The sequence below is a fragment of the Dermacentor andersoni genome, chromosome 4, assembly GCF_023375885.2.
Source record: "Dermacentor andersoni chromosome 4, qqDerAnde1_hic_scaffold, whole genome shotgun sequence".
Taxonomy (NCBI): domain Eukaryota; kingdom Metazoa; phylum Arthropoda; class Arachnida; order Ixodida; family Ixodidae; genus Dermacentor; species Dermacentor andersoni.
Genome location: NC_092817.1, coordinates 122,917,645 through 122,944,851, shown reverse-complemented (window position 1 = coordinate 122,944,851; position 27,207 = coordinate 122,917,645). Strand labels below are relative to the sequence as shown.

Here is a 27,207-nt window from a genome sequence, read left to right as displayed (position 1 = left end):
ATGAGGTTGAAAAAACTCATGGCGTTCATGGTAACACAATGACAAGCCACAGAACGTCATGATTTAATAAAACGAACATTGTGCATCATTAAATCCGTTATACAATGGCTTGCACCGCAACTTAATTATGGTATCGTTCACTCATCAAAGAGCTCAACAGTGACACTGTCGATTTATCCAGTCTCACAGCTGATTAATCCGGTAAAAACTTTATCCTCGATACGCTGTACTACTCATCTCGTCACGATGGTTTTGGCAGGTGAAATCAGGATGAGGGTACAAGTCATCCGAAGTTCAAGTCGAGCACGATATTGAGCTCGAGCCCACCGGTCTCAGGACAACGGCCAACTTATAAAGTCCCTGCATCACACGCAACAGGGCGAAACGATTTTGTGTTAAGTGTGCCTTGCTAAGCACAGCGTATACGCTATAGCCGCCTTTAGCGCAAAAGAAAAGAGGACAACCTGAGATTCTGCGCATGCGCTGTATCGATTGCCTTATATTGTTGTTGCGAGGCACTTTCGACCACATGGGAAGGCACTTTCGATCGAAAGTGCCTTCAGTATTCGATCGATCACGATCGCAAGATCAGATCGAATCGATCAGATAACGATCGAAAGTGCCTTCAGTACTCGTCCCACTTCGAAAGTGGGACGGGTACTGCTCTCCAGGAACGTAATTTGTAAAGTTCTCCGATATCTGTTGTATATTGAAAGGGCAGGGGGTGTGGAAGGGGGGAGGGGTTAAAGAACGGCATCAACGTAGCCGCGCCCACGTCTTTCTCACAGGACGGGGTATTTGCTCCGCTCACGTTCACCGAAATCCTCGCTCCGCATCGTGCGGAGTTCGACAGTTACGTAGCTACCGTTCCACGTTCGCAAAACCCGACGTGCCGCCGGTCGCGTATGCATCCTCCGATGTGTATCTCTACCCGATCCTGGAAGTCCTGTGTTCTACGACCACGCGAGGGCAGGGCCGGAGGGTGCACGAAAAAAAAAGTTGAAAAGTTTACTGAGACGAAAGCATGTGGAAGTGAGTCGGCCGACTCGAGAGAGAGAGGGAATGCATACTGGCCGCCGCCGGCAACTCGAGCGCCAAGGGTGCGCCGCGCCAGCAGAGGGGCCGAGGGCATAGGAAGCCCCGGCGGCAGGTCCAGGAGGCGGCTTTGACGGCGACTCGAGAGTGATTGCATGGAGAGGAAGAAGAGGGGTGGCGAACGTAGTCAATCTCACGCAAGAGAGAGTACGGGGCGGAAAGAAGAGTGAACGGCGAAGAACGGGAGGAGAAGAAGGGGCCACTGGTTTCCTTCTCGAATCGCCTGGAATTTCCGGCTGGTTGCGGCGGCGGCCTGGCCGACGGCTCGCGTCACTGTGGGAGCGAACTCCCCTCAACCAAAAAGCGCGTTTGCCGTTCGCCAAACGGGCTTCTCTCGCCCCAGGTAATCTTTCCCTCGCACACGCTCTCTCGTGTGCATAGCGCGAATAAGGATCGTCATTTCTTCTTGGTTTTAATTTCCTTCGCCGTGCTCCTTTCACTGCCACCCCTGTACCAGCGCCCGCCAACAACCCACCTCGGACCTTCTTCTTCACTCTCCTGTCGCACCCACCACCACTACACGACACAACGCCCCGCCGCAGGTCGCAGGGCGAAACTCGCGCGTCTCTTTCCTCCTCCTCATCCTTAGCCTTCTCTCGGAGTCTTATTTCTCTTTTTTTGGTTCCTGCTCGAGCTGGTTTACGCTCGCTTCCTCTCTTCTTCGTGACGGTTTCTCCCGCGCATCATTCAAGAAAAGGACGTCGGCGGCGACGTCTTCTTCCGACGGCGGTCCCCTTCTTCTAAAGAAGAAACGAACCTTGTCGCTCACTCCCTTTTCCGTCTTCGCCTGGGGTAACTCAGACCACGCCACTACTCACAGGAGTCCTGCGCTAACGCCTCGCGCAAGCGCAATCCTTCACTCCGCAATCTGGCGCCGGTCTGCAAAGAACAGCCAGTGCAGGGCCACACCGTCGAGCCGGTCGCCGCGGCTGTGATCGCTCCTCGCATCGTGAAAAGGAACCCGGATCGAACAGAAACGAAGGCGACGGCCGTCCACTAGCAGGATACGAAAAGCAGCAGCCAGCCAGCCAAGCCAGCCAACCCCCCAAGCCAGGCCCGCTCTCCTCCCCTCTTTCTTCCCTGCCGGCGAGAGTTGCCCTACCGCTGCCGCCGCCACCGCCGCCGCAGAATCGTCCGAGGTTGTAGTACTACGCGCAGCCGCCGCGCGAGTTGCCGCGACCACTTCTTCGCCGTGTTGGTGCTGCCGGGTGCCGGTCGACGTCGTCGTAGTCGTCGTCGCTGCGGGCGGGGGAGATTGGACCGGATACCGGCGCGCCGCAGGCACCACTTCGCCGCGGTTCCAGCCACAACGTCCCGGTGCTGCAGCCGTTCTTCGCCTTTTTCCGGAAGGACCCGCGTTCCCTCTCGGCCGAAGGAAGTGTCTTCTTCTGTGTGCGTGCGTGAGCCGTGCTCTCTTGAGCACCGTGGTGGATATACAGACGACAGCCGAGAGAGGTCCGTCTTGAAACAGCTGCCGCCGCCGCTCGCTCTGAGCTCCGTCGCCGAGACCCGAAGGAGCTCTATCTTGTGCTGACCCCCGTCAGCCTGTTCGTTCTCTTGTTTGCGCTTCACCTCCTGATTGTCTACCTCGAGAAGTATTTTCTCTGCGGAATACGGCCGCACGTTTTTTTCCCGTTCTCTCTGCGTGTTTTTGAGTTCGCCTCGTCTGCTGTTCGTCTGCTCGGCGCGGCGGGCCCATACCCCCGCTACCCACGTAGAGAACACCACCGCCGCCGCTGTATCGGCTGCTCAGTGTGTGCTCGTGATTGTGCGTGTGTGCCCGTGCTTGTGGCACTGTGTGTAAAAAAAAAAAAAAAAGAAGCCAGCCGTCGTTCTCGGCGCCGAACCCCTCCTGTTCCCGTGGTCGCTCTATCGCGGGGGGTCAAGACGGCGGTCCCTGCCCGCATTGTCATCGTGAGAGTGTCAGGTGCGTTTTTCCAGCCATTGTTCGTTTTTTTTTTTCCCCTCACATTCCGCATTTGTGCTATCTTCCTCTTTGCATGTCTCCGGGACCTGGCTTTCGAAAACTTCCCACTGAAGCCCCGTGCACTGCATTTTTCATGAGTTTGATGTACTTGTGCGTGTGGATTACTTGATTTCCTTCGGTAACTTGTTTTCCTCCAAACACTCACCAGTTGAATGCGCGCCACGTCGCGTAACCGGCTTTGATGCGTCCGAGGCCCATCTGTCCGACTGAGAACAGCAAAATTTTTGTAACATTGCATTTTCTTTTTTTTTTTCATTTCTTTTCATAAGGTTGTGTGTGCGATGTCTGGGAAATATTCCCCATGTACATTCTTAATGCGGAATGCGCCAGGTATGCGTGAGACGTTCCGAAGTGCTATGTCGTACATATTTGTTTTTCTGGGCATCGCGTATAGAATTAATTTCGTATACAATCGATTCTCCCTAGGACATTGCAGCGTGTACGTACCTATAGGATTACGGTAAATGGAAGGGTGAGAGAGCGATTTCATTTTCTTATTATTTGTTGTTAATTTGCCAATTCCGTATTTAATGGTATTATGACTTGGGCAACAAAGCGAAAGACAGCAGCATTTTCGTCCTTGCGACCTCTATAGATACTGCAGCTACAGACGGTACATCTTGCCAATGACCCGTTCTAATCAGAGCCGCGGTTAATGTAGAACTCCCGTCTGAAGATTCAAGCACCAGCACTTCATTTATCGCATCTGTATAGCAGATGCTTTGGTACGATATTTAGCTACGAGATCTGGCTGTGTATAAAAGCCGTACTCTCGGCCCTAAACGAGTACCAGAAGTAGTTTTCAAGTAAAACACCCCCACGAAAAAAAAAAAAAGAAGAAATCTTGTACGCGCAGGAAATGGCAAAATGATCGCGGATAACCCCCGTCGACGGAGGCAGCTGAATCAACCTCGCGGGGCAGGAAACGTCCTTCGATACTACGCAGCGAAAGAGCCACTTGCCCTTGGTAGGCGGGAGATTTACGGCGCTTATACTAATGTCAGCTGAATAGAGTAGGCGAACGTTTTAAAAAAAGAAGGAGAGGTAGAGACGAGAACGGAAAATACCGCGCTAACTATTGATGAAAATGTATCCCCGATAGATTTAAGTGCAACATTCCGTACAGAGATGAAAACTAGGGTCCTCATATGCGAAGCTTATGTCCCGAAGGTGCTGTTTACTATGTCGGCCGACCGCATTTGTTATAAAGAGCGCCGCTGCGATTGGTTAGTGTCTGCTGTGATACAAACAGTTCTTGCGTAAGTATGCGTTTTTTGTGAATGCTGGCCTAGGAGCCCATGCATGGTCGTTATACTTTCTTTTTGTTGTACCCTTTGCTGCGTTCGACTGTGTCATTGTCCTACGTTTCTTCTTTTTCTTTATTTTTGTGTATCTTTGAAATTTCTAACTGTTGGGTTTATTAAATAAACCAGCGTTTCGCGTTGGGAACTATTGCTCTGTGTGGAAAACCAGCAAGCGTTTCTTTCACGGTTCCTGTAGCACAACAGTCGTGACACAACACATTTACGAATTGTGTTTTTGCTTGTTTGTCAGCTTTATTTTGTGTGTGTGTGTGTGTGTACGTACAGAGTAGTAACGGAGAAAAAGAAGCAACGTGCGGAACGCGAACAAAGGATTACTAATAAGTGGAAACTATACGCCATGCATGCGACATTTCACACCACACGCGTCTAAGCGTTGTGTGTAAACCACACTGTTTTCTTTTTTTTTCTAAGCAATGGCACCGTCGAGAACCATACCTCCCACTCGCCCCCCCTTCGCACCATTCTGTATTTTTTCTTTTATGTTACCTTGGTCTCCCTGCTACTTTGCAACTGGACGTACAGCTTACAGGAAGTCTCGGCGGGACTGTATTGCACATTTATTTTTTGTTGCTCACGCTGGTGAGATCACGCGCAAAGCTGCGGGAACAAACGACTTCCTCCTCACACGGCCTTTCTTCCGCCTTTGTCGCCTTAAACGGCAATCCTTCGGGTGCTATCGGAGTGAAAAATAACAATGTAGAATTAAACAACATAAAAGGAACGCGCGGTGACTGGGCAGCGTAATTGCATAATTGCCTCACGCCAGTGTGCTTAGACCGCGAAGCGGACCGCGTCGAGGGTCAAATTCACATCGTGGAACGTCGTGCTGAAGGGAGTGAACTTTCCTATCGCAAAATGCAAACTTTTTACAGTAGTAGTAGTAGTAGTGGTGGTGGTAATAATAATAATAATAATAATAATAATAATAATAATAATAATAATAATAATAATAATAATAATAATAATGCGCAGTATATATATATGATTTGTATACCGTAAGAGAAACGAAGACGAACAAGTACAACAATGAAGTAAAATAGTTCTAAAGGCACGATGACGAACGTGATGAAATTAAGTGGGATTTAGCGTGGGGCATGCAACTTGATATGAAATAGAGCAACAATAACGTGCATGTGAAGCATGAAATATATTTGCCACAATAAAGAAAAAAAGTAAGCAACACCCAGTATAGGACACTATATTAAAAAAGCTTCACCGGCATCTGCTCGACAGAAAAACGTATAAGCCGGGAAAGCGTATGCTAGTGAAGGAGACAGGCCGCTACAGACGAAAGTAGATGGTGCCAGCTCAGAGTGAATTCATTATAGGCCAATTTGACTAATGTTTGACCTCGACGCCTAAGAAATACGGCAACGGCGGAAACAGCGCGGGGTCGACGACGTCGATGTTGGGTGGTGTGTGGGCGTTTTCGCCGGAACGGGGCCTCCTGTGACGTAATAACCGGGAAAACGCAAGACCGGGGAATGCATTGAGAGGCTCGGCAGTAGTAGTAACGAAAAGAAAATAAGAAAGAATTACATTAGAGTCGGGGTCATCGCGAGGCGTTGCACATTTACTTTCCTCTTTTCTTCTTCTTTTTCTTGCATAGCGAGGGGGGAATTTCTAATTATATACGCTTATAACCGCGTATCCCGCAGCCAACCAGAGCTGCTCGGTTGCAGTTCGTTACTCTCGTATCGGTACGTAGTGTACGTTTACGAAAAAAAATCAGCTTTCACGTCGACTCTGATATTGTAACGATTCGTTCTACGTTACAGAAGTTACACGTTGTACGCGTTCTGCGAAACCCCACATCACGAAGTTCCTCGCTAATGTCTCAGCTTCGCCGATAGTACATAAACGACGCGACGAAACCGGACCCTCTCGGTAACTATATGAAACTAACAGGCGTTCACATCGCTCGCCCCGTTCTTGCGGTTTGCAGCGACCAGCGCTTCCTGTTTACGTCAGGAATGGTCGTTGCGGTGTGTTGCGAAACCCCCTTTCCTTTCTTTTTTAACGTCCGATGCAATCGCCGGCATACCGTGAACGAAACAGCTCGTACAGCATTAGATAAAGCAAGCATTTATCGGTGCAACAAACGATACCGCACTCCTCTTATCCGTACTCGCTAAGTGGTCGACGTGAATGGATTTGCGAGACCCCGCCACGGGTCCGAGGGATAACTGCTGCTTTTTTTTTTCTTCCGTAACCAAATAGAAACAACAAAATAGAGAAGTAAGCACGAAGAAAGAGACAAGGCGTATTCACGTAAGGTACGCTGCGCTCGGCGGCCACACACACACAACAGTCGGCGCGCCGCGACCTGCATCCACTGAATATGCAAATGAAACACGCGTAAGCACCAAACGCGGACACGAGACGTCTTTTTTGTCCCCGAGTCTGGTTCGCACTTACACGTGGGGCAGGCAAGTGTAGTGAACCGTTGAAACAAGAAAAAAAAAAAAAATAGAAGAGAGAGAGAATGAGTAAGGCAAGGAAGGGTAAGAGGAGGAGGAGGCGTAGTGCGTTTTGCACAGACATTCGTCGACTGGGAGCGAACGACCGCTTTTTACGTCGGTGGTTAAGTTGGTGCGTGAACCGCGTGCTTCATTATTCATGCCTGTGGGACGCGGCGGAGTGTCGTCTACTTAAACAGCGTTTGGGGGACTCTTTTACGTTTATTTGTTTTTGTTTGTACGTGTGTGTGTGTGTGTGTGTGTGTGTGTGTGTGTGTGTGTGTGTGTGTGTGTGTGTGTGTGTGTGTGTGTTTGTGTGTGTGTGAATGGGGGGTCTACTACGCGCTGCATCATGGTTGTTGTGTAGGCGCGCGACCTGCTGAAGCTGCACTTTTACCTTGTTCATTTAGCGCGTTATGATCTGTCTTAAGACGCACACAACGCACGGAACGCTGCCGTTTAATGCATCGTTACACAAGAGGGAATATCGTAGTCGCCGTTTCCTATCCGGTTTACGCTACCAGCCGTCTATGCGCCACAATCGCTCGTCGCATCTCTTCCCGCGTGCGCCCCGATCTCGGCCGGTCATTGCGAGGAAAAAGCCTCCGCCAAGTCGAAACAAGAAAGGAATCGGAGAGAAAAAAAAGAGAAATAGTAAAACAGCCGGTAAAACGGTCACACCTGAAGCTTGAGAGTTAAAAAAAAAAATAAGAAAGGGAAAAAAGGAAAGAACAAAAAATGAGAGTCGTAATAAAATCGACGCGGAATCGTTGGCGTAGAAAACGACGGCGACGAAAAAAAGAAGGAAAGGAAGAGGGAAACACTCGTGTCTCCTAACCACGCTCTTCCTAATGGTCTGTCGCCGGCGTGACATTAGATCTGCGCGCCTGACTGCGCGCGCGGACGCACACACACTGTCGTTGCGTTTCTTTGGCGTGATCGCAAAAACCGCCCAGCTCTCTCTCTCTCTCTCCGGTGGCGGTACAATGGTTCGTGCACGCGTCTCAGGCTCCCGGCTGCTTCTGCGCGCTGCTTCGAGGCGTCGCCGTCGTCATCAAACGCGTGCAACGGTGACGAGACCGGCCGGCGGCGACGCACAATGGAGTCATCTCTCTCCCTCTCCTCGCTCAGACGCCTCTGACGAGACGAGAGAGTGCGCGGGGAAGAGAAGGTGGGACTGGCCGGCCAGGTTTGGTTATGGCGAGGCACGCAACATCCATACTCGGGTGCGTGTCTTCTCCGCGTAATGATGTTACTTTCGGCAGGCGCTTCCCGTTCTCGCGCTCGTTTGCTGGTGCGCCGTGTGAGCACACTTGCCTTCTAGCCACCACTGCTCGGCGCTTTTATATATATATATGATGCGACGAAAAGTTGCAAAGGGATCCCAAATCGGCCGATCGTGCCCCGCGAGTTTCGTAATACCGTCGAAGCCGAATATAACGAACCCGGATAAAGCCAAATATTCTCTATATCGAATAAGCGGAACTCACAGCGCGATAATCGCGTGAAATAAGTCCATTGTAAGATAAAAAAAATGGGCGTTGGATATATATAGAAATCGGGATGTCCGCGGCGAGCGCAAGAAAAAAAAAAAAAAGAAAGCCGCTGGCGTATCGCAAACGCAATGTTCTCGGGGGTTAATTTTTTTGTGCCCTAGATGGGTGGCTGCACCGGTTCTGTACCGACATTCAAGGGAGTGGACTGGGGCAGGTAAACACAATCTCTCGTATCAAGAAAGTCATTACATTTCTTAGTGTCTCTTAGCAACACTTTGAGGTGCACTGAACAGCGTGGCCGTGAGGTAAAATGGTATTTGCGGTCGCGAGAGCTGACGCACTGGCAAGATGAAGGACACAGCTACCATGTGGCCATGTACGCGTCTAAATAATTAAGAAGCTGGATAATTAAGTCGAGCTATACAATATTTTCTTACGTGTTGGAAAACAGCTGACAATTTGCGTCACGGAAACGCGGAGGAAAAGCTTGTGGCTCCGAAGCGTGGAGGACCAGAGGCCAAATTCGCAACGATTTTCCTTGTAAGTGCTATTTGCCATTGATCGCGCCAGCCTTCGCTAATAATGTGTCAAGCGCCACGATTAGCTAAATTTGCCCTTATCAACAATTTTCACGTAAAAGCTTTTTGTTTATATGCGGGCGTTCTCAGTATGCTGAGAAGGTCACCGAAGTGTTTTCTTCCCTTCATGTTTTTCAGGTTTCTCATATTCCCTATATCAACACAGTTTACATGACCTCGCGGTGACCCTGAAGAAGTAATCTACGTCATATACAGTTATAGTGCATGGCTGCATGAGCTTCTACGTGAAACCGGTATGATCATATATGCAGTTATCTTGTGCGACACCTATGTAACTTCGCCTGACTGGCGCATCACGTGACGCGTACAGAGGGACAGACGATCGCTTTTCTTTGTTCGCGTAAATCCCCATAGTTTGCTATGTGCTAATAAGTACGTTAGTACCCGTGAAACACTATGTAAAACATACGTGTACCAGTTGAACAACGTCGCACATGCCAGTAGGTTTTTTTGTTTGTTTGTTTTTGCCTCCTTCATCTACGTACACTTCCTTTCTGAACTTCCTTCACACACCTTCGCACAGCAAACTGACAAGTTTCTTCGGAAATATTGAAATGCACCCAGTCGAGACGGTTTCCGCTTATGTTGTTGTTGTTGTTGCCTCAGAATATGGCTCATACATGTTGTTGTTATAGTTCTTTGTTTTCTTTTTATGAACTACTTATTATCATTTTTTATATATATAACTTGAGTCACTATTATCGCTGTCCCGCTTCCTACGGAGCCGCTATTATCGCTATTTCTTGAACGCGCTACGCGTGAAAATCAAACAAGCGAACTCGTTTTAAGTATGGATTCACGCCAAAAGCGCGTCTTCGAAAAACTTTTTATAATTGCAAATAACTGTCTCAAGCTTGGTCTAGCGAACTGTTAAATAGCCGGAAGGAATTTTTCGCTCTGTGAATCTATTCCGTAGGCTCGACAATCGTGCCATTTCTTTTACATTTCAAGTGCCTGAGCACAGCGTTCGGTAGCGAATTGCAAATTGTAGCTCGCGGTAAGGATGCACTTCATTCGTCGCGGTCCAATCGTTAATACGGCAATTTAATGTTGCCGAGATGCAGGCGACATAAATGGATTCGTTGCCGTCGTTTCTAGTACGTCGTAATTATTCGCCAAATTATTCGATCAATCAATCTGCTAAGCACGAATCCTACCAGTCTGCAGCATTCATTACCACAGCGCACGTCACGCACATGCCGTTGCATCGCCTTCTTGCGTGTATCAAACGACTCGAGCCCCGTTTTAAGACGTAAGAAATGTACGCGAGGCATGTTGTAACTTTCAATGAAGGGCCAATGAAAGTGAAGCGGTCTCGATATCCCACCCGCGCGACCAGCTCGACTGGCTTTCGGTGCAACTTGGGAGGCGCACAGTCGCCCGTATAAACTGGCGCGTGTTTACATTCGCAGCCAGTAGAGGCGATAAATCAACCCACTTGGCGAAGGGAGCGCACGGTTGACGAACTCTATAGTTTCATGCTCTGCGTGTTACGGATGCCGTATGGCATGGGACAGCACAGAGCGGCAAGGTGAACAAGACTCCACATAAGTGGAGAAAAGAAAAGTTGGCCTTGGGAAGGCGAACGTCACAGGGTCTCTGTTCGCATGTGTGTGTGTGCGTGTGCGTGTAAGAGGGAGCTCAATAGGAAAGGACAACAGTCCCGCATGCCCGAAAGAAGCAAGCTGACTGCATGCGCGACGTGAAAGGCGCGTTGGGAAATCCGCCGAGCTCAGTTTGATGCAGGTAGCGCGTCAGCCTTCGGGGAAGCTTTGGTTTTGGTTACGCGCGTTTGTGTGCAGCGACTATGGAATGTCGTAGGAGACGGCAAACACATCTTGCGTAACGATTCTCAGGAGCGAAAGCTGCCGTGGTACGTAGGCAGGCTCGCGCTCGGGGCGGATTACCACCGAAGACGACAATCGCTTGATGGGGGGACAGAGGTGTGCGACGACAGCAAACTCATCCGAGAATAAATAAATAAATAAATAAATAAATAAATAAATAAATAAATAAATAAATAAATAAATAAATAAATAAATCACTATATACATTCTGCGCTCAACGCCCCGTTTCCTCATGGGCGTAATACCTAACACAGCAAGAATACGAGCAATAAACGTGTTCGTATTTAAAAGTTCACCGCAAAAAAAATTTCACTGACATGGTAGGAGGAGGAGGAAGCAGGAATGGACGGAAAGACAGTGAGGTTAGCCATTTCTCAGACCGGCTGGCTACCATGTGCTGGGGAAAGGCGATAAGGGGAATAAAATATAATAGAAAAGAGATATTACAAAAAGGAAAGGAGAGCACAACAAGAAAGGGGGAAAAGGAAAGGAGAATAGTGCACTGTTTAAAGTATGTATCTAAGACCAGTTCTCCGCAAGTAGCGCAACAACGCTTTCAAAGCCTTCTGTGTCCCAGGACCCTTTCCTCCAACAGAGGGCGTTTGTCAAGACTATCTAACATTCTTGAAAGTTCTTTCCTGGGCGAACTGAAGCGGGGACATGCACACAGAAGGTGGGCGATTGTTTCCTCGCACCCACAGTTATCGCATGTAGGGCTGTTGGCCATTCCAATCCGAAAAGAGCAAGCATTCGTGAAGGTCACGCCAAGTCACAAGCGGCCCGGAAGCGTCTCCTCAGCTCTAGATAGTCCTGGCGGAAGACGTATCCGTAGATTCGGATCCAAGTTGTGGAGGCGAGCCTTGGTAAATGCCGTAGAGTTCCACTGTGCAAGTGCAAGCTCACGTGCGAGCGAACGAAGTCCTGTAGCTGCGGCTATTCTGGATAACGGTATACAGCTACACAGTGCAAGCCGTCATGAGCAGATCGGGTGGCCTCATCTGCACGGTCGTTTCCATAGACACCGCAATGGCCCGGCATCCACTTACAAACTATGTTGTGTTTTTTCCCTCTATTGCGTGTTGATGAAGAAGTCTTATGTCAGCGACTAATTGTTCATTCGGTTCATGACGAAATGGCGACATAATGTACTGGAGAGCGGCCTTGGAGTCGGGGAAGATTGACCGTGTCTGTGACGGTTCTTCAATTACGAATTCTATAGCAGCACGGAGGGCGGCGAGTTCTGCAGCCGTTGATGACGTAAGATGCCATGTCTTGAATTTTATGGTGACGGACTTCGTGGTAATAACCAATGGTCCTGCTGAGCTTGCAGAAGAATCTGAGCCATCCGCGTAAATGTGAAGGCGGCCGCTGTGTTTCTCATGCAGGAGCAGTAGTGTGGCTTGTTGTAGGGCTAAAAATGACGATTGTGTTTGCTTTTGGATTCCAGGAATGGTTAGGAGGGCTTCGAGAGTATGTAGGCACCACCATGTAGACGTTTACATATATAGATAAGATACTGGCTGCCCCCTGTTGTTATGAACAGGTGGTATAGTTACACATATAGCAGTGTTCACTCTCATCCTCTTTCTTCTTTCTATTCCATATTTCCCTTACCATCGGAGTAGGGTTGCAGACCGAGCGCTCGTATGGTTAACCTCACTGCCTTTATTCTGCTTTCTTTTTTTCTCTCTCTCTTGCTACACTTAAGCTCATAGCTTGTGTAGAAGAACGAGTAGAACAACAGTTAATGCACACGCGTCAACGACATTACAACACAGCGACGTCACAAAGGGACTCTCAAAGCAACGGTGCATACAGAACAACGATATCACAGGACATACAAGGCGGTAGCACGCAAATAAAGAACATTCTTATTAAGAAACCTCTTCCCCACACCTCGTTAGTTTGCCTCCGCGTGGCATTGCTTAGGAGTGCTCGAGGAAACGATGAATAAACACGGGGATAGAATGCAAATGAAATATGCTATGTTTACCTTGATCTAAGCATCTATGTGTATGCCAACGTTTCCATATTATTGATTTTGTTCGAGGCACAACATAGCGTGTTCTTCGCGATCGTGAGCAGAATACTAAAGATAAAGCTAATAGTTAGTAGCTATACCACCAAATGGACTAAAATAGAATATGCAAAGGTAACACAAAACGTGTTTCGTTTTTACTGGGACGTCCACTTCTTATCTGGCTTCTGCTCTTCATTGAACGGCTTTCTTTTCTTGATTCATGACGGGCTTATACCGCAAGCACTGCAATGCCCTTCGCGCCTCTGGAATGCGAAGAGGCCCGTCCCGTCTCGATGCTCCGTGGGCACCACAGCGATGCACGTCCTGCATTTGGAATCGGCTCTCTTCGATGCACCGTTGAAAAATAGGCGCAGCAGAGTGGGCCCGCTGACGCGCTCTCCGTTTGCACGTATTCCCGATTTACAACACCGCATAAAGGGACGCCACAGAGAAATACTAAATCAGTTTAGGGAGATTATGTATGCTTATAGAACACTAGCTTCGTTAATTTCGCAGAAAAAAAAAAGATTGATTGCTAGAAGACAAAACGCAGTATAACCTTTACATTCACGATTTTCGCCGCCAAAGCCCCATGGGAGTGGTGTATACGTCAGTGTGACGTCCCAAGCATTTTTATCCTATTCAAGAAGTCATGACGCAGAAAGAGTTATTGGCACTCCCGATACAGGTCGAGTCATCACCTATTCTAGGGTTCTGTGTAGTCCTGCTTTGGCCAGCGAATTGTTAGCTAAACCCGAGTGTACGCTTTCCAAACCTGTATCAACACGGCGTGCCAGTACGGGATATTCAAGGCGGCGTGACTCGCCACTCGTGTTTCATTTCTGCCTCTTTTCCGGTTCACCAATGCTGTCTCCACATTAAGAGTGTTCCTTTTTTTCGCTATTGTATTAGGATACTTGTGCAGTCAAAGTTATTTTTTTTTTTCTTTATAGTACTCTTTAAGCCAGGTTTCGATGAACAATCCGTAATCCCCAATAATCCCTAATCACTAATCCCCAATGCATAAGGGCACGATCCGGTTTTATGGATAACTTACCTTTAATCTACTGCTGCTACTAGCAATTAGACCTCATTTACCATTAACGTATACTAGGCAGTGACAACATTCATCTCGATTAAAGTGCCACGTAGACGTATAACTACCATGTTTTTTTCTAGACGAAACCACGGCTCAGGTGGATCTCTTACAATGTTTAGCGGCTCTTTCGCCTAACTTTAACAGCATGTTCGCGCAATGCGCTTCTGCGGTCTCTCCGATCTGTTAGGGTGTGTTATACAGCTTGGAAGGAACTGCGTGGCAGACGTGAACAGAGGCGTTAACGTTCAACGCTCGCAAAATAAGGAACAGTCACTTGCACCAACGTATGCAACGTATGCAACTATACCGCGATATATATATATATATATATATATATATATATATATATATATATATATATAGAGAGAGAGAGAGAGAGAGAGAGAGAGAGAGAGAGAGAAAGAAATAACGCCAACAGCAACCTCGGGCGTTTTGCACTAGCTCTTCGTTGCGCAAGCGTGAGGTCGCATTGCGTCCTGCTGTCCTCGTTACTCGACACCTTTCACGATCATCTCGTTCGGTCAGTTTCGAGTTTGACGCGCGGTGCGCGTAACGCAGGGGCTAGCGCACGACCGAGCGTCGGGTCTCCCCGGCCGCCACTTGCGGCCGTATCGGTGATTGCAACCCGGTAATTTTCTCGTCGGAAGTCATTAGTGGCGCCTGTCAACTCCGGAGAACGCGCGCGACACACACTCGTGTAACACCGCGTGCATTGTAAAAAAAAAAAAAAAAAAAAAGCGCCCGCGTTTTTTGATACGCCTGTCGGCGTACGTACGATGAACTGACGAATGCTGGCCGAGTCGGCCGTCAGAATGGGGGCTCATCAGACGTGCCCTTGATAGTTTGAAACCTGATGCCAACGTGACGATCGCCACGACCGACTAATTACGGGTAGCTTGTGTCGCTAAAGTGCATAGTTATAAGCTGTGTATATCATGCCGCCAAGAAATGTTCAATAAAATTTCTTGGCGTTTTCTTTTTCTATAAATTATTACCGAAAAGGTACTCTTAAAAATTTTTCTTCGAGGCAATATTCTGCACCTTGGAAACGAAATAAATTTCACTCTTTTCTATAATTTGCTGACACTCAGAATTTTTTTGCCCGGTACTCGAATGAAATCTACTGCGCTTCGTTAGTATACTACATGAAACACCCACCCAATATACCCGGTCACACATAGACAAAGCTATAATCAGCGCGTACAGAGTATTTCGTACGGGCTATCGGGCTCGGCACAGAAATTGATAAGGCGTCCTCGCAGTGCGGTCTCACTGAGAGCGTAGCACGTCTCACAGCTCAAAGCTAAGCGTTAAATGGAGAGTTACTACAGTGGCCATGAAAGCTTTAAGAAGCGCCTGCAAGAATAGACTGAGTCAGCTACATGTCCTCCCTGCATTGTATTTCGCGGGTGAAGGTGATCGGTTTCTTTCCTTCGAGTCTCGTCTCATGAGTGAGTCTCTCGTTCTGTGGATGCAGACAGACAATTAGGAAAGCCGGAATCCGTCGCCCTTGGCAACAGGCGCTATAACACGTACGTGGCTGCCCGTCAACGCTGTCCTTCCTATAACCCTCGCACCCGCCGAGAGCCCATTGGCTCTCGGTCCGTCTTTGATTCGCGCTGACTTAGTTGCCCTTCACCTGGTCACAGCGTGGCGCAATCCTTGTTTACACTCGTCAGTGAACAAGGTGCTGCCGGAGCCCGGCTAATTGCGAACTGACGCAAAAGCCGTGTAAGTACGTGTGCGACCCTCTCGTTAATTAAAACGTGCCGCACGCTCCTAATTAGAAAAAAAAGGAACGTCTGGAACAGAGCTATAGCAAGTCAGTGAAACCAGCGTCCTAATAAGCAGTGGTATATACACTAATAACAATTAGCGAGCGTCCAGAGGCACGTGTTCACAGCAATTTGTTGCCAAGCGCAACTGCTCTGTGTGTTGCAAAGCTATTGGTTTATCTACAGACGCACGTCCAGTTAGACTAGGTCACGTGCTGTACCTCACAGTGGGTCGATGCCAATGTCTGATATGCCTGATTTATAGTTACACGGAGGTCACTTAGCCTTTCCCCGGCGCTGTTGAGGTGACCTTGCCAAGGGAGACAGTTACGGCGTGGCACTTATGTCTTCATTTTCATCCAAATAATCACAGTTTTTTTTTTAACATGTACACTGTTAACAGGAAAGGGAAAGCGAGGAGCAGGCTTGCAACTGCCACCGGAAGGGGCACAACGCTTGCCTACTCTTCTGAAGGGAGGTGACAGCAACACAGAAAAGGAAGATAGGAAGGAGGGGAGGAAAGAGGAAAGGAAGAGAAACAGGACAAATCTAAAGACTAAAGTAGAACACAGTACACTACGCACGTTGTTCTGCAGAGTTTCGACTCTGCAGCCGTTAATTACGGTAAACATCCAGTCAGTCTAAATTGCGTGGTCTGGCACATTCCAGAACAACACACCATAACAGCGGCGATGAACAAAGGGCAACTGATGAACGGGTTAGGAACGTCGCTGACTACGTTTCCTAAGATATCATTTTACGTCGAGTAAAAAAATACTTGAGCATTGACACGGTAAATGTAACTCCTTTTATAAAAAAAGGTTTTTGTTATAGCAGGTAAGTGATAAGTGAATTAATTTCTTTTCGGACGCTCGTCTGGTTGACCTCCCTGCCTTTCATCTCCTTGCTTTCTCTCTCTCTCTCTCTTTTCTGACCAGCGGAAGATTTCGATGTTCCTGAAACTCGAATTATTATGATTGGACAAATGTAATAATACTTCTGCCGTAATGTCATTGCTTCACCGAAGCACGTCACAATGGATTTCAGTGCAACTTAAAGAATTTAGCGTGACGTTCAGCATGTTCCCTCTATACTTCTCTTATAAGATATGCACTGGGCAGGGTTATGCTCAAAATTTGCATCCACGATGTTCCACAACCTCATTATTACACATCTGTGACGTAGCTATTATAACTTATTATTCTGATGAGCTTCGCCGTCAGTCACAATTAGAGAAAGAGAGAAAGCAAATAGCTGATGATGTCGGGCTGCGTCGTGAATGTGCGAAATGCGTCTAATTCAGTAATAATGGGGAAAGCACTAATAACTTCGATAATACTGTAGGTAGTTGGCATCGCCGCAGACACCATTGCTTTCGTCCAACGTAAGGTCTCATTCGCCCGGTTAAACCTTTCCGACTTAAAGCTTGCTGTAATCGCAGCCATGTCGCATCATCTCGCGATTCTTCCCTCGTTCTTTTTTGTTCTTTAATGTTTACTGCGTTCTTTCTTTCATTTATCCAGCTATGCCGCGAAACGTGTCAGGCCCACATGCAAATCAGTCTCTTTCCCGCCGACCTTCACTCTTTTCGTCGTACGAAGGCGAGCCGCTCTGGGCTTTGTCCCTAGCTTCGCCTGCGTCCGCGGTCGGGCATTATTTGATCGCGTCAAAGGAAAGCGGTTAATTGTGAGCAGGTTTCTTTCTCTCCATGACGCAACGCTCACGCTTTATTCAGCTGACATCACGCCCTGTCTTTTGAGCTGCCGCCGCCTCGCTTATTCGTTATAGACAGTGGGTGTTTTCTGCGTCCACGTTGACGTGCTTTCGCCGCTCTGCGCTATCAGGAGTATGCAATATCGGTTGCCTGGCTATAAAACTAACGAAAAAAAAGAAACAATCAAAACAACAACAACAACAACAAAAACACACACAAAAAAACAAGCAGCCTTCAGCTCTCAACACATGTATACTGCGACATCAGCAGGCTCTTGCGCTGCAGACACATGTCGTCTTCTCAAAAAAAAAAAAAAGCAACTTCTTTGTGGTGCAACACAACGCCTTATTCGTGCGCTTTCACTACTACATTTTGGGGCCTCCGAGATGCTGGCACACGTGCCACAACTCTCGGAGTCTGCGCGATGCGCGAAACCCGCCAAACAAATTGCTAAGGAAGCGGCCAAATTTGCGCTGTCGCGCAGCGGTTAGAGCGCCCGCGTTTACATATCTAAACTGCGCATTATACGCAGAGACGCGAGCTTTGTCACTGGTGGTGATGGGCGAAGGTTTGTTTTTATTCGCCACATGGGGAGGGTGAAGCTGAGGATGAAGAGGTGACCTAATGTAAACGACGGCGAGTTGATAAGGGCAACTGCATTATACGATGACGTCGTATATAGCAGAAAGCTATGGACGGACAAGGCGAAACTGCCGAATGTTAAAATGGCGCAACTATCTACTCCACCCTCTCTAGTTTCTTAAAGTTCTACACAGTTATTGTCCAAGTTATAGGGTACCCACGATTGTCTTTGGTATGACAGTTCGTGAGTAGCGGTTGTTGTTGCAGTGCTGAACAGCTGATCGTTATTAAAACGAGTGTGAAAATTGAGAACGGGAGTTACAGAAGGGGAAATGAAGTGATCCCATTATTTGGAGGCAAGTCTCGAAAACGGCGCTTAAGAATCAGATTGGAGAATCTAACCATTAAAGTAGAACGAACGAAGAGACAAAAAAGATAATGTAGCATTACTTTCGTTGATTCTTCTCTCTCCTCACAGACCCTTTGCTTTTGAAAAGTGAACAAAGCAAGCCTGAGTGAGCAACTCATTGCCGCTCCTTGTCTTGCTTTTAATTATTATTATTATTGTTATTGTTGTTGTTGTTGTTGTTCCCTTGTATCTTTCTTCCACTTCCAAAAACCAAGGGTAACTATCTGGCTTGCGCAAAGCCATTTCAGATCCAACGATCGATCGCCGTTCCTATGTGTCGCAACGTTATACGCGCGTTCGCGCGCTGACACGTACCATGTGCGTGCACCAGGCGCCGCTCGCGCTGAGGCAGGCATACTAACCCGCGCCCCGTTCTCTCTTTGCCGCTCATCGTTTGCCTTTCCTACGGCCTCTCCCTTCCAGTGATGCTATATAAAGCGGGAAAGCCCGCATTAATCTCGCGCTCGATCGAACAGCACTCGACGGTTGCCGGCCGGCCGACTGTCCGTGCCGATCACGCTCTCGGCGAATGCCGAGACGATGATTCTGCTCTCGTGGCAATAAATGAGGCAGCGATGAGCGAAGAAGGCGTGGACGAGCGAGCGCTGTCGATAGCGTGGCGTCTCTCGCTTCGGCGTGATTGTGGGCACGGGGCAAGTGTATGTGTGCGCGCGCGTATGTCTATAGTATGTCTATTGGCAAGGCGTCCCGCGCCTGCAGATTCCCTATAGCCTTTCACGCTTCCGTCATTGCTTGAGAGCTTCGACATCGCTGGTCACCGCAAAGTGGGATTTTACGTCAGAAGACCGACGCGCCGTGCACTTAAGCGAGTGACGTCATAATGGCAAGGTCGAAAATGTGTCCATAAGCTGGCGCTGTTGCGGTGTTTTTCTTTGGATTGCCGTTTCGGCTGCCGAGTTGTTTACGCTTGCGTGAAGTCATTCGTCCTTGCGTGGTAGCCAGAAAGGAGAGAATGCCACATACAGTGGAGCCGTTTTCATTGATTGATTGATTGATTGATTGATTGATTGATTGATTGATTGATTGATTGATTGATTGATTGATTGATTGATTGATTGATTGATTGATTGATTGATTGATTGCGGTGTGAGGTCCCTTCCATCTCCAGGCAGTGTTACCTACATCTGGAAGCCTAGTTCTTCAATTCAGATTAACTTACTTTTTCTTATTAACACTGACTTAAGATTACTTGCTAATCGTTCTGTCTGTTCGAAGCGCATAAATGATGAGCATTGTCTAATGGCTGTTTCGTGGTCTCAAATAAGAGGGAACCTTGAAATGGAAAAAAAAGGAAAGATAAGTGGTAAGGGAAAAGGCAGGGAGTTTAACAATGCTGCTGAGCTAGGTTGGCTACCCTGCACTGGCGATGGGGGACTAAAAGGTCAGTAGGAGAGCGAGAAAAAGGGTTCACAGCACGGGCGCGCACACGCTGATGACAATCATCGTCCACTTTATCGCAAGTGGTCTTACATTGAATGTATTAATGCATACGGGTGTTCGTAAAGCGCCGCGGGAAGCGTGGCCCCGCTCGCTAACGAAACCGTTAACGCTGCTTATGTCGGAATGTATATGATTAGCTTGAAGTCCCGAGTTGGTGTTATATTCGTGAAACAATCAACTCCATTAGCAGTACACTTGAGAACAATAAATAGCATTATAAAATAGGTACAGATGTTCGTAAGCGGTTGAGTCCACCAAAATTTTTGGAGCACTATTGGCTGAAACTTGTCCTTTTGTTCAGTTTTTCTTTTTCAGCGCAGTTCACCAAGAATTGCTCGGAAGCACGAGTTGGCCGTAGTTGAGGCGTTATTGACTTTTCTTCGTTACTTTTTTTTTTTTGTGTAGCCGGCGAGCACACAGTACCTGTTTCTCGGCTCAGGAGATTTGAAATGCTTTGTCTATTATTAAATGCGCTTTTTTTCCCACATAAGGGAGTCCACGTATAGAATAAAATGTCGTTGTTCTAGTACCACGCAAGTCAAATTCGATGGTATACTTGGTGTTGTACACGTAATTAGTGAATGTACTCGTGATATCGTCTACATCGACCAATATATCAGGAAGTATATCGTACCTAATTTGTTTGTTGAAGGACGGAGGAGGGAAAGGGGGAGGTGGATAGGATATTTAGGATAGGATAGGCGCATACCCACTGCGGGAGATCGGCCAAGATTTGGATGGTATTCGGAAGGTGCTGTTAATACAAAATTGGCAAAAGCGTCAGGTGGAAATGGATAAAAATAACGATAGAAGAATTTAAGAGAATCGCCTTGACACAACTATGAATTCCTCGACGGCTGAGCAAACAACCCCGTGGTAGTTTCCAAGGGAGGAGGCTCCTAAAGAACGAATATATAGAATTGAAAAATTTAAACCAAGTTCGGGTAAATAATCGGGTAAAAATTACTTCAGTTTTTATGGTGTGAAAGGAACTTTTGTGCCAAGAGGACGTGTCGATATTCTGAGAAATTTGCTATAACTGGGTTCAAAATGTTTTGAGTGGGGCTATGCGTGTCCCTAATCTTCTATTTAACTATTCAGAATACCACCACCGCTATAACAAGAAATGTACTTATTCATTACTACTAGTAGTACTGCTGCTGCGACTACTACTACTACTTCTACTGCTACTACTAATACGTTTTCTTCCTAGTTTTTCATTTCACTACCAACGATGCGCTACCAGCACTTTCTCTGCGCCTGCATGTAAGCTTTCATGGTGCAACCAGCGGGAAATGGTGGTTACCGACTGGGCTATTAATAGTACGAGCGTTATCGTACACTCGCTACCGAAATAAGCAGCAGGGGCCCCACTTGCTCGCCTGCTTTATACTTTTAGGCTTACTGGGAAGCTTTATTTCAGCGCTGTCGGGCGAAAGCGTTTACCTGCTCGTGCGATGACGCCACGCTGCCTCGTGGACACCTGCCAAGCACACGGCGTCTACCGCGCACATTCGTTCTCGCGCGCGTCTATGTCTTCTTGGCGCGGTGTGCATGTGTTTGCCCGACGGTCATGCCGCGGTAACTTGGGAAAACGAACGCAGTTGTCTCACGCTTTGTTAGGCGCGGGCAATTTCGTCTGACACGGGTGAAATCGACGGGAGGATCGCTCATCCCTGGCCGTATACACTGCGTGGACGACGACCGTGCCTTTGCGGAGATAGACTCTTTTCTGTGAATCTAAGAAAGTGAAATCGTCCGGCGAATCTGAGCTCTGCTGTCGGCGGGGGGTCCCTTTGCATATAAGCGGAGGTGTGTGTAGTACTTTCTACACGCGTCGTCGCGTTTCTCGTAGCGTATGCAAAGCGGGTAAAATACGGGCTCGTTGACAGCTGCTGCGAAGAGACAGAGAGAGGTGAATAGAGGGGAAGGAAACTAATACGTACCGGTTTCGGCTAAGTAAGCATCGTCAGTACAGGAAGCTATCTGATCGAAGAATTGTGCGGGCAGTTTCGGTGTTCACTCAGAGTGAGTGTCAGGTAAAGTTGATGCGTTGGAAAAGCTTTATTTCGGTTTTTTTAACCTCCACGCGCGTATGCAAAGACAGTGTGTGGTTTCCGAAGAGACTTGTCTGGTTTTCTTTTGGCACTCAGCCGTGAGCCGAACGCTTATTCATAGAAGGCAGTAGTATTGTCCGGGACGCTGTGCGCTTCGTTTCCAACAAACACGGAGAGTTTACCAGGATTCACTGGCTCCGTCTACCTCCATCGTCGTAGCGATACAGCTGAGTCAAGGTACGTAGCGTTAAGCGTTGCTTCCGTCGTAAATCCGACCCGAGTATGCCGCGCTTTCCCACGCGTTCTCTTGTGCAGTAACGGTGCACGCCTTCTGCAGATTGCGAGCAGCAGTACATTCAATTAACTGCAGCCCTGAACCGTCCTTTGAAAAAGAATGCAGTTTAAGCGCATACACTCTATAGCAGCACACGAGAGTGTTGTCGTTGGCCCACTGAAAAGCAGTGCTCGAAGGAACCCCTGTGCAAGTGGCTTTCCTAGCGTCCCGTTCATTTCGCAGTTACATGATTTCTGTCATGGTGTACGGGGGAATGAAAAGCTCGCTGTCATGGCACAGGAGGAGGCAGGTGTAAATATGCAATACTTGTTTACGTTGTCGCTGCCAGTGCAGATGATTTTTTTTTTAAATTGCGCATCTTTGCCTATGTGACTGCTACCGTATTCCAGTGCGTGTCGGTGTTCCCGCGCATGATTGAACAGCTGACTGCGTGTGACGTGCACGATGTTCAATGCACCTGGGGCTGAGGGCCCCGTGTTCATTGCTGCCGTCATGAGGCCGGTGGAACTGGGAATATCTTTCTGGCCAGAAGATCCGACGTCGTCGTTCCTTTCACATCCGTGTCGACGCGCTATACAGGTCGGCGAGCGTCGTCATGCGCGTGGGTGGCACACTCCAACGTTTGTTAAGGCTGGAGTGCGTACGACGTACCCCTGTGCGAGGCGGGCAGCATAACTCGCACGTCACACGGCACATGTGTATAATCTCGTTAACATAGGTTCTACCAAGTAAGTATACACGTATTTCAGTGGAATGTGCGTGGATCAAGGATAAGGGTGTGCGCTGCCTGCAGTGTGGTGCTTTGCACGTATTAAGCTATCACCCGGGCGTCTTGGTTTGGCGTCTTGGTTTGGCCTCAGTTTTCTCAGTGGCCAGCACAGTTTTTTGGCTTTGTGGTGAATGGACAGTTCGGTCAGAATTCGGACGACTTACTTTCTTCGGTTATTGGAACGAGACAAAGACGCGTTTCATGCCTTGTCGTAAAGCAAGTAACTACGGTTAAGCTGGTCGAGTTTATTGCGATTTTCTTTTTATTCGCTGCTGTATCACGCACACGAAACGCACTCAAGAAAACATCCGCGAACGCGCTCTTTTCCTCGAAATTTTCAGTTACGCTCTTGCCTTTCTTATGAAAGATGTTGATATAGAAGTGAGACCTGGTTCTGCAATCAACGTCCATACAATATGAACAGCAGAACAGACAGCTTCTACCAGAACAAAGTGTTCTACTTAGTTAAGGTTATGCGAAGTCTACTTCCGTTTGCATTCATGGTAACTTTTGCACATCTTTATGATGCCCATTACTAATGTACATGCCATGCCATTTGACAGTTGCGTCAGGTCTGTCAAAGAGTCGTGACTGGTGTTAAAGAAACCCACAGAGCGGTATAGGTTCGGTTCGGGGTAGGGTTGGTAGCCCTCCGATGGCGCGTTTGGTGTAGAAACCCATTGGCACACCAAATCCCATCGACGGGTCAAGGAAATCAGCTGGTATAAGAACAACCGCTGGTCATCCCGCCAGCATACGTTGTAACCAGCGCCCTTTCTAGCTAATTGTTAATGCACAATCTTTCATGAGATAAGGCAACGCGACTACCACCTTCACCTCCCCTTCGTTAAAGTTCCATGAGGAGAATCTGCTCGAGGCTGCACTTCGCAGCATCAGCCGAAGAAATGCACGCTCGCACCCGAGAATTAAGTTGCGCAAGGTTTGTTTCAATGCTTCTCCGCAACCACAACCCGACCGACAGAAGCTGCGTGCCAAGGCACGACAGAAGCAAGGATGATCCTCTCCTATCTACACTGCAGAGAGATAGAACTGGGTCGCCCCTTCTTCGCGACGAAGTAATTGATCAATTACGACTGGCAATGAACGCTAAAACCCTTTACGACCGGGACTGATTGCATACTGCGGGCAGCCAGACTCTCCAGTGCTCGCTTATTGATAGTCTGACTTCCCCGCTGGTCATTAAGACGGCTTAATTTGCGGTCTGGGACGTAAACGTTACACACGCGGGTGAATCTGCGCGCGGCTCACGGTGAGCGCGCAGGAGTACCAGCTGCCGCCGGCGGCGGCGCCTGCTGCTGCGGCGGCGGCAGAGGTTGACCTCGCAAGGACGCGGGAAGGTCGCGATGTTGGCCTCTTGCTGCCGTGAGGGGCAGCAGCCGTGCGGACGTGCGCTGGGGTCCTTGGCATTCGGGCGCCCCTCTGAGCGTCGGGTGGCGACCTGTGGCGGTGCGGCTATACCACAGCCGCCGCCGCACCACCTCCTCCTCCTCCGCCATTTCTCTTCTTCGATGGCCTCAGCGGACTTTGTGCGCTGAAGGCTGCTGTATTTTCCGCACGTCGTCGCGGGGCCTCGTTTACCACATAGCGGTGGTTCGGCGGCTACGTGGGGCTCTGTTGCTTAAACACGAAGTCGCCGGTTCAATGCCTACCTGCACCAGAGCGCAAAAAGGAAAAGAAAGAAGAGCAAGCAAAATGATGAATCAAAAGAAAAACTCGCCCCCTCCCACTTCTGCCCAAACTCGGTACACGATCATGCACCAAGTTTTATCATACTAATGTTGAGATTATTGTGCCAGAAACAGGATTCTTCTGTATTATTATTATTATTATTATTATTATTGTTGTTGTTGTTGTTGTTGTTGTTGCGTAGTACATAAACAAAATGTTTAGAAGCAGTCTTGGCTATCATTACGGCAGGTGCAACTGAGTTCGCTAAGAAATGCATATGCAATTCGCACGAGAATCTTGCATGCGCACAGGTGTGTGTGTGTGTGCGTGTGTGTGTGCGTGTGTGCGTGTGTGTGTGCATGTGTGTGTGTGTGTGTGCGTGTGCGCGCGCGAGCGCACCGAACAACTTCAGGTACTGAAACAGTGAACCTGGGGCCGTCTTCTAAAGTCGTCTCTAGCAAACCACAAGTGCAGATCTGATGTGTGAAAACCCAGTAAGCTGGTTCGCGCGAGATAACGGTGCACAACGCGTTGCCTCTCGCGAGCGCACAGCACGCTTTCTTTTTTTTTCCCCGGCCCTCTACGTTGTTTGTTCCCCCGCGCCGCTCACTAAAGCGGCAACCAGCTCTCGTTAAGTTACCTGCATATCCTAGCACACCTTCTCTCTTCGTTCAGTGTGTGTACGTAAAGTTTTCGTGAACATATTACACAGGGTGATGGAGAGCAGTAGTACCTGTGCGGACGTACAAGAAAGTTGTATCCATCCATTCATCCATCCATCCATCCATGACACGCCCTCTGCTTGCCAAAACATTATCGACCGCTCTCGAAGGTCTTCAAGACAACTTGCTGTTGGGCTCATTGGTAATATACATTGCGTTCGCAAGGGACACTCGCTCGTCCCTGTTCTTCCGGTTGTTTTTTCAGTATAGAACTCGACTAGCGAGCACATTCCCCAAGGAAGGTTTCACCATGCAAGGTAACACGAATACAATACGACTTCGCGAACTTCTGTTCTAAGAAAGCGCTGGTATGCTCACTTTCAACACGATGCTCCGGTCCCTAGAAGATTGAAGAGGCTCAGGCGCACGTCCACGCCGGATTAGCATTGTCGCGTCAGCGGCAGCTCCCGCACTCGGTAAAAGTCGGGGAAGGCACTCCATGAGAAGGCATTCTCAAAGAGAGAGAGAGAGTAATCTTTCTGAGCTGCTATTTGCCCTCACTTTCCGCGCTGAGCCGTGCTTTCTCAAGGGCTGTGGAAAATAGCGTCAACGTTCCCAACGCACCGCTTCTTTCTTCACTTTTGCACCCGCCATGGTGTGCTACGACGTTCTATTGCTGAGCTTGAGGTCGGGGGCTCGACGTACTCGGTCGCGGCGGCCGCTCTCCGGCAGGCACGAAATGCGAAAACAGGCTTTACTACTTATGTTTATGTGCACGTTGAAGAGTACAAACTTGCCGAAAACATTATGAATTCCTCCACTACGACCTAACTCGTATAGACCACTTCGCAAGTCGCACCCTACAACAAGCAATAGCTCATTTCCCACGCAAGCCCGTGAGCCACTGCAGCAATTGAATACTGTGCAAAATTGGATACCGAGAAAGAAGTACAACCTGTGAGGAAGCGTGAGTGTTGCGATTCCTTTTCCGCGTTCCCGCAGCTCATTATGGCTTGAAATTTTTGAGCATTATTTGTCTACTTCAGCCGTTCTGAATCTATCTATCTATCTATCTATCTATCTATCTATCTATCTATCTATCTATCTATCTATCTATCTATCTATCTATCTATCTATCTATCTATCTATCTATCTATCTATCTATCTATCTATCTATCTGTCTGTCTGTCTGTCTGTCTCTGTCTGTCTGTCTGTCTGTCTGTCTGTCTGTCTGTCTGTCTGTCTGTCTGGTCGTGATGCCGTCGTTGTTCCACTGTCGTCATTCCAGCATCGCGATATTACTCACGTCACGCTGTCGTCGTCGCGCCCTCTACCCCTCATGCCGCTGCCATGCCATCGTCGTCACTGAAACGTCGTCATACAGTCGCCGTCTTAGCGTCGTCGGGTTGCCGTCGCGGTTGTTCCATCGTCATCATTGTAACTTCCACATCTGGCTCCTGCGATGACGTCGTCGTCATACCACCTTCATCAATGCATCGACGTCATTCCGTGTTCTTCATTCTATCGTAATCATGCTGTCGTCATTCAATCGTGATTATTATGCCACCGCTGCGATGCCATCGTCGTCTCCCAGAAGCTATCGTGCGTCCGCTATCCTACTGTAGTCGTCATACCGTATTCGTGGTGCCATCGTTGTCATTCCCACTTCATCCGGTCGATGTCATACCATCGTCCACACACAGTCTTCATCATCTCATTATCCTATCTCGTTGGCGTCGTTATACCGTTGTCATAATTTAAGAATCCACAGTTAATTGTCGTCACACCCTTGTCGTTGTGCCACCTATGTCCTTCCATCGATATCATTTCTTCTTCGTCATTCCATCGTCACGGCGTCGGCGTCAAG

At 48.3% G+C, this 27,207-nt stretch overlaps 1 protein-coding gene across 2 annotated transcripts in view; it reads left to right on the top strand.

The window, feature by feature from the left end:
* LOC126537566 (uncharacterized) overlaps positions 1–27,207 on the top strand; it is a 239,856-nt gene that overhangs the window by 158,991 nt on the left and 53,658 nt on the right. The window contains exon 1 of one of the 2 annotated variants that reach the window (XM_050184680.3): positions 1,876–3,022. The exons of the other annotated variant lie outside the window; for it this stretch is intronic. The gene's annotated coding sequence lies outside the window, so the exon portion shown is untranslated. Of the gene's footprint in view, positions 1–1,875; positions 3,023–27,207 lie in introns of those variants that run through there. 2 annotated transcript variants of the gene reach the window in all.